This window comes from Alosa sapidissima, chromosome 3 (genome assembly GCF_018492685.1).
Source record: "Alosa sapidissima isolate fAloSap1 chromosome 3, fAloSap1.pri, whole genome shotgun sequence".
Lineage (NCBI taxonomy): Eukaryota > Metazoa > Chordata > Actinopteri > Clupeiformes > Clupeidae > Alosa > Alosa sapidissima.
The window spans coordinates 12,900,243-12,908,517 of record NC_055959.1 but is presented as its reverse complement, the minus strand read 5'-3'; the positions used below and the strand labels follow the sequence as shown (position 1 = coordinate 12,908,517).

Below are 8,275 nucleotides of genomic sequence, written 5' to 3'. Positions count from 1 at the left end.
TGCTGGCCAAAGGTACTCTAGCTAGTAAACTAGTGGCTTCAGTGTGACACTTACATGTAAACTAGTGAAGGCAGAACTGCTCACTAGGTAACTAGTGAAGACACAAATGCCCACTAGTTAACTAGTGAGGTCTAAAAAGTGTCACTAGTTTACTAGTGTGCACCAAAACACCCACTAGTGAACTAGTGATGGCAATTTCCATTCGACTAGTTAACTAGTGAGGTGCAAAAAGTGTCACTAGTTTACTAGTGTGCCCCAAAATGCCCACTAGTTAACTAGTGAAGGCCATTTCAGCCCCACTCGTTAACTAGTGAGATGCCAAAATGGTCACTTGTTAACATGTAATGGCCAAAATATGGCCCACTAGTTTACTAGTGAGGGTGTTGTGGGCCTTACTAGTTAACTAGTGGCATGTATATTTTGTTCACTAGTTAACTAGTTACACCTAAAAAGAGAAACAAGCTGACCGTTTTTGTCCACTAGTTAACTAGTGGAACAATTGAAGTCTCACTAGTTTGCATGTGTGGCAGTGAAGCAGCTCACTAGTTAACTAGTGCGCACAAGACACACACTAGTGGCTGTTTTTGGAGCTATCTAGTTCACTAGTAATGCAAAAGGTACTCTTACTAGTTAACTAGTGACACATTGACCTTCACTAGTTAACTAGTTGACATGTTTGGCCTTACTAGTTTACTAGTAATGGAACAGGACATGCTTACTAGTTAACTAGTGAGCATATCTGCATTATTAATGCCTTTCACTAGCTTATAGAGGGAATTTTGAGCCTTACTAGTTAGCTAGTGAGGACAAAACACTGTCCATAATGAACTAGCAGGAGGAAAATGCCCCTCACACTAGTAAACTAGTGGAATTTGAATAAATACACAAACGGCTGGCATTTTGTGCAACTAGTTAACTAGTGGGACGTAACATTGGCCACTAGTTAACTAGTGCGCAATGTCACTCTTGCATGCAAATGAAGAAGGCGGAACAAGGATTTTGATTGGTCCATTTAGGACTCAGAAACCTAGAAAACATGGCTGACTTCGTCCAGGCTGTTCTAAGAGCAAACTTTTATAAACTAAGATCGTTTGAGCATAAAAATATGTTTTGATAACATGTCCAGTGACAAAGTTGTGGTGTATTGCTGTAATCTTTGTTCAGTTAATGTCTACAATCTTTAGTTTTTCAGTTATTAGTCTGAAAATCACGATAAAACTGGAGGCATTTGTATATGGTTGCCCAGCAACAAAACGTTTCAGTAACATGAACATTGATGATAGCATTGCTGATGTGGCAAGACTAGCTCAAGTGGTTATGCAGCAGGACATCATGTGGGAGACCAGGGATCAATTCCTTATAAGTGCATGAAGTTTTTTTCTTGATCTTTGAGCTTTTAATTACTTTTGAAACCATGTGCAGTTAATGTGTACAATCTTTTGTGTTTCAGTTATTAATCAGAAAAGCGTGACTGAATGGATACATTTATGTCTGTGGTTGCCTAGCAACAATAAACAAAGAATATTATTAAAATCGATCCCTTGAATCTTTGGTGTGGATCACTAAGAGCTCACTAAGGCTCTGCTTTACTATCTATACTGAAGTACCGTTGCAGAGCAGTGTGTTACTTTAGCCACTAGGGGCACCCATCAGGACCTGATCGCGAAGCTATGAACAGTAAATTTACATTTAGACTGGGTGGGATTCTTACATAATACCCAATAGGAGTCTTCTACCCACCCTCTCATTAGAATTTGCATAATAGCCGTTTCAGGCACTAGTTAACTAGTGAGCTGCTTCACTGCCACACATGCAAACTAGTGAGACTTCAAAAACGGTCAGCTTGTTTCTCTTTTTAGGTGTAACTAGTTAACTAGTGAACAAAATATACATGCCACTAGTTAACTAGTAAGGCCCACAACACCCTCACTAGTAAACTAGTGGGTATTTTGGCCTTTACATGTTAACAGGTGACCATTTTGGCATCTCACTAGTTAACTAGTGGGGCTGAAATGGCCTTCACTAGTTCACTAGTGGGTGTTTTGGTGCACACTAGTAAACTAGTGAGCAGTTCTGCCTTCACTAGTTTACAGTAAGTGTCACATTGAAGCCACTAGTTTACTAGTTAAAGTTCCTTTGGCCAGCATGTTAACTTGTGTGCCACATGCAAATGTTGTGGGTGAGATTTTGTGAAATTCTGCGCTGTGATTGGTTGTCATGTTCTATTTGGACATAGGGAGCCAATAGAAAGCCTCAATTTCCAGAGTTCTCCGCCTCCTAATTTTAATTCTGCGCCACTAGCTGACTAGTGTGAATTTAGGCTTCAACTAGTTTACTAGTATACATTTATGACCTCACTAGTTAACTAGTTTGGACAAAGGATGCATCAACTAGTTAACTAGTGAGCCTGCTGCCATCACCTAGCTAGCTAGTAAGCCATTTATGGTTCACTAGTTAACTAGTGACATTGACCTACTCCAACTAGTTAACTAGTGAGGAGTTTTGCCTTCACTAGTAAACATGTGCACATTTTTGGCTGTCTCTAGTTAACTAGTGAGACCCAAAAGCCTTCAACTAGCTGACTGGTATGCATTTTGGCCTTTACTAGTTAACTAGTGGACATTTCTGGCTCTCCCTAGTTAACTAGTGAAGCTAATATGTGTTCACTAGTTAACTAGTGGGCATTTATGCTGTCACTAGTTAACTAGTGTGCACAAACATGGCTCACTAGTTAACTAGTTGACAAAAATGGCTTGCATGTTGGCCTGATATCAAGATATCAGAATAAATGCCCAAGCGGCTGGCCAAATTACATAGAAGTTAAAAAGTGGGAATTTGACATTCAGTAGTCAGCTAGTAAACTACCTTACTAGTTGACTAGTAAAATATAGAAGTCTTTAAACTAGTTAACTAGTGCACATTTCAGTGTCCACTAGTTAACTAGTGAACATGCTGAGCATTACTAGTTAACTAGTAAGATGTGAAACATATGAACTAGTTAACTAGAGAGAATTTGGGCCTTACTAGTTAACTAGTGAGCATTTTGGCTGTCACTAGTTAACTAGTTCACACAGAAATGGCTCACTAGTTAACTAGTGGACAGAAATGGCTTGCATGTACATGACAATTATGCCTGATATCAAGATATCTGAATAAATGCTCAATCGGCTTGTCATAGACACTGGCTTTGACATCTGGTCTCCACTCCTCTTAAGCTCAAGCCAGTCTGCCTGAGGTTTGTCCTGTTGAGCTTTAAAAAGGCAGCTAATTGCCTGATTAACCCTCTGCACCTGGCCAGAGGCAAGCACAGACACCTGGGGGGCGGAGCTTCCTAACACACTGCTCTTAGGTAGTACCGCCCATCCAATACTATGCCTCTCATCTGCCTTTGCTGGCCTGTATGTAGCCATGTGAGGCACTGAGCCCCGACAGAGCCCTCACAGTGTGTATAGGAAACAAAATGAATGCTCCATGCAGTGCACTAAATTCACCATTGCACTGAATGCAATTCGGAGTTAATGTTTAAAAAATAAACTGATTTTTATTGGCAATCTGTCCATGTAATAAATATCCTAGGCCAGTGAATGCTGCTTTTGTCCACATACTGATTCTGCTATATTATGGAAATTACAATGAGCTGGTGTTCTGTTCTGGTATTAACTGGCTTTTAATGGCTGTCACACAGAATGATTTCTGTCAAAAATATGTGTTTGGCACCACATACTTTGGTTAGACACACACACACACACACATGTAGATGTATTGCTACCAGTAATTTTAATGGGAAAAGACATTGTGAGATGCATTTCCCACTGTAATTGGAGGTAATGGACTCGGATCAGTTAAATGGACACAAAGGGGTAAGACTCCATATGTTATTCCTTTGAAAGTGGCAGCAGAACCTATTTTCTCACTCCTCCTTCTCCTCTCTCTCACCACCCTCATTCTTTTCCTCCATCTATTCTCTCTCTGTTTAACTCTCCTTTCTTCTCTTTCTTTCTCTCTTGTGCTCTTTCTCTTCAGTCTTTCTTCATTTTCACTCCTGTTTTTGTTCCATCTCTCTCTCTCTTTCTACTTCTCCTCTCTTTCATCTGAGATGCCTGAGCACTTCCTCTTGAAACACTGACAGCCCAGATGGGCCCCACAACAGCTGGGGCGCATTTACACGGTTTAGTCCCATGTAAGTGAGCGTGGTAGGGACTCCCTCTCTGATTGTGTTTGTGAGTGGTTCTGTATACACCGATCAGTCATAATATTATGACCACTTGCTTAATATTGTGTAGCCCACCCCCTCACACACACACGGTCACTCCTGTAGTGTACACAGGCCCATATATATATATATATATATATATATATATATATATATATATATATATGCATGTGTCCCTATCTGGACACAGAGATGTGTTAAAAAACAACACAAGTTGTGTTGTTCTCAATGCAAGTTGTGTTATTTTCAATGCATATTGTGTTATTTTCAACACATTTTGTAACAAATAAAGAAAGGAAACAACACAAACTGTGTTGTCCCTATCTGGACATAGAAACATTCGTTTTAAGAGTGCACAGGGAAATGGATGGCCAGCTCTGTGGCCTACATCCATCCCTTCACCAGAGGCGGACGGAGTACACAGCTTTATTACTTGAGTAAAAGTACAGATACCACTGGCTAAATTTTACTCAAGTACAAGTAAAAGTACAACAGTCAGATGTCTACTTAAGTAAAAGTACTGAAGTACTTGTTTTTAAAAGTACTTGAATATCAAGAGTACATTTTCTAAATATTGCATTACTACTGCCACAATGCTTACATGTATGTACAGAAACGTCCTACATGGAGTTATGAAAAATGTTAATGTTAATAACTTGGAGAATGTAAAAGGAATTGAAAGTAAAATCAAGTCATTTCCATCTTTTTACCATGTTGCCAGGGATGGGCAGTATTTCTAATACTGTACATGTATTTAAAATACGTATTTGAAATACAAAATACTATTTTGTAATTGAAACACTTGAAGTGAAAACTATCATTAACTTGTTCAGCAAATTGAAATAGTTTGGCGAGGTGGGGCCACGGGTTGGCACATTCCCGGGATGGACCTGCTGCATCTTCATCCATTAATAGATAGATAGATAGATAGATAGATAGATCTGCACAATCCAATCACGTTTTAGAGGGCAACAACAAATTGAGGGTTTCCGAGATTTTTTCCTTTTTTTTTTTTTAAAGTAGTAACGGGTACTCACGGTTATGGATATAAATGGAGTAAAGAGTACAATATTTGCCTCTCAAATGTACTTGAGTAAAGTCATGAGTTCTCCCCAAAAATGATACTCGAGTAAAGTACAGATCCCTCAAAATTGTACTCAAGTACTGTACTCAAGTAAATGTACTCCGTTACTGTCCGGCTCTGCCCTTCACCCATCCAGCAGCCACAGCTCTGTACATCTTCTGTCACACTCTACTTTAGCACATTCCCACGAGTCCGCTGTCCAAAAGGGCTCCTACTCAATTAGCCAGCATGTACACATGCCTGGGAAACCAATGAGACCACCTCCACCAATGAGACCACCTGATTCAATTAGCATTGCTTTCTCTGATGAGATTATAGGCTTAAAGGGGCACCCGGCATCAGTTCATCATCACACAGGGGGATAAGCCACTAAACAGCGCCGAGACCCAGGGGTAGATGATACACAGTTAAGGTGGGCACACATGACACTCAGTGTGGATATTTTGCATTCAGCTCCATTCGTTGCTAATTGCTGGATGATTATGGACATTTCACAGTTACTCGTGAAGTGCACATTTTCAAAATGATGACAGTTGGGACCTTGGCATGTCTCCTGTGCTAAGAGATTGGACCTAAAGGTCAGTGTCTTAATCTTGTGAAATAAAACCTATCTTATTAAATGCACTTTAAACCCTGGAAAAACCAAAAAACTAAATTAATGTATATATTTTCTGTAAATGTCATCTTGTTTCTGATTCTTGAGAAGCTTAGCAGAACCAAATGGCATAATTTATGTACAACATTTGGAATGACAAAAACATCAGCTGCGGTGATAACAAATCATTGGCATTCTCCAGTCCTCAGCTTACATCCTGTACCTCCATCCTCTCGACTCCCATTTCTCTTATCTCTCAGAAAAACAGCCCGGGCACCATACTGCAAGGACAATTGATGTCCACCTAGATCAGCAAGTCAGGACTTCCTAATTACTCATTTCCTTATCTTTTTAAAGGAATTAAGCCTTGTGTTAGAGGTGGACTCTTTTTCTTCTTGAAAGTGTTTATTATTATTATTTTTATTTTGATCTGTGTGGCATTTCTATTGTATTGAGTGCACAGCTCTCTTGAGTTGCAAGAGCTGTTATGAGAGCGCTCTCGGATTGCGGATTTTGCACCTTAAAGATTCCATCTATCCATATGGGGATGGATTGGAGGCTGTGTACTCATCCGTGAGGTAAACAAGAGGGCATCGGCGACACCCTTTCTGCCAACATAATGAAGCCCTGATAGAAAAAGGTGTTGTCAGAACACTCTCTCTAAATAGCCAAGTTGTCTCTCACACACACACACACACTTAGACACATACAGAGACAAAGACACGTACACACACACACACACATACAGAGACAGACACATACACACACACAGACAGACACACACACACACACACAGTGCTTGCATCATCCACTCTCTTGTCTCTGTTGGCTGTGTGTGTAAGGCTCTTGAGAGAAGAGTCATTAGTTCAGTCGGCTGCTTTGTTTTTCATTGCAGTGTTTCATCTTGGCTTTTGGGATTAGAGTGTGTTTTTTTTATTTGTGTGTAAATTAAAGTTTTGTTTTCTCACACACACACACTTCCTGAAATCTCTAGATGAGGTTGTTGGACTTGCGTGTTTCTTTGATTGTAGTTCATTCTCATCTTTGAGTAGGTTGTACTCAAAGGCCTATAGGGCCTGTAAATACATCTTCTGTGGTGTGATTGTCCTTGGCCAATTCTTTGTTCTCCTAAATCTCCATGATTCCCCAATGGTTTCAATCATAAGTAACCATACTAGAATGGATGTATTTACTGTAATTGATGTTGTTGGGGTAAAAGTTCATCAATGCTCCTGTTAAACAAATCTAGCCCACTGCTTGGATGATTGTGGTTTACACAGGGCTCTACACTAAAAAAATTTTCCAGGAGCACTTGTGCGCCCAAGGTAAAAAATTTAGGAGCACAGACAAAAATTTGGGCGCACAGTCAGTTCTGTACTTAACTTAAACATAATCTAACATTACACTGCAGCTAACACTTAAACATGCCAGTGCACCAATTGCGAATATTAAGAATGACTGACAACATTTAGGCTACAGGAAATAGGATTTTAAAGATCAGTGCCTACTTTATTTTCAGTCTGTTCTATTTTCCTACATTTTGTTAATGTAAAATAGTATAATACATTGCCATATTTGCATTTAGCCTATATATCAACTATCCTGCCAAATGTAGGCTAATTTATTTATTTGTAAATCCATCTGTAGCTAATCCAAATATGCCCATGGTGACCTATCTGACTGCATACTGCCTAATACTACTACTAAAACAGTCCATTTTCTCTTCCACAAAACCCAACATAGGCTAATCAAGGATATATATATTTTTTATACTTTTACTTTTTATTTGAAATATCTGCATTGATGGGGGGCAGTAGGCAAACGTTAGACCTACTTTCGTTTTGCACTTCAGCTTGTATTCGGTGTAAACAAACAAGCATGCGTGGAAGCCTGGAGTTGTCAGTAGTGTTCTACCTTTGAATAAAATGGGAGTGTTACGGGAAGCTACTTTTGTGCCTGTTCTCTACAGCTATATTTTGCATATTGCAGCCAATACGTCAACTGGGCTAAAAGGCATGTTAGGTTACCTTTCCTTCTCTCACTGCATTCTCAGAATCTTATCCTGTTCCTCCGATATCCGATGAATTTGGTGGACAGAAGAACTAATTTCTTCAATCTTTGCATCTTGGCTGGCTAGTCTAACTTTCCACTTTTTCTGCGTGCTCTTGGATTTGATACAGTAGAAGCGACTACTAGCGATTCACAACGCGAAACTGCTAACGTTGATGGGAGGTGTAGTTTTTATGCTGCATTCGCAACGTGATTCTATGGTTTGCACCAGTAATGTTTCTTGATGTTGCGGTGTATTTTGTAGACAAACATTGACATGGTTAGAAGTCATTCGCACCAGTGCGCCTAAATATTTTTTTGCACTCGCTCGCCA

At 39.7% G+C, this 8,275-nt stretch overlaps 1 long non-coding RNA gene across 1 annotated transcript; it reads left to right on the top strand.

Moving 5' to 3' along the window:
• Positions 1 to 5,659: 5,659 nt before the first annotated feature.
• Positions 5,660 to 6,220, top strand: LOC121705037. Its single transcript, XR_006030705.1, has 3 exons — positions 5,660 to 5,709; positions 5,795 to 5,875; positions 6,153 to 6,220. It is a non-coding gene; the product is annotated as an uncharacterized LOC121705037 (long non-coding RNA).
• Positions 6,221 to 8,275: the final 2,055 nt, after the last annotated feature.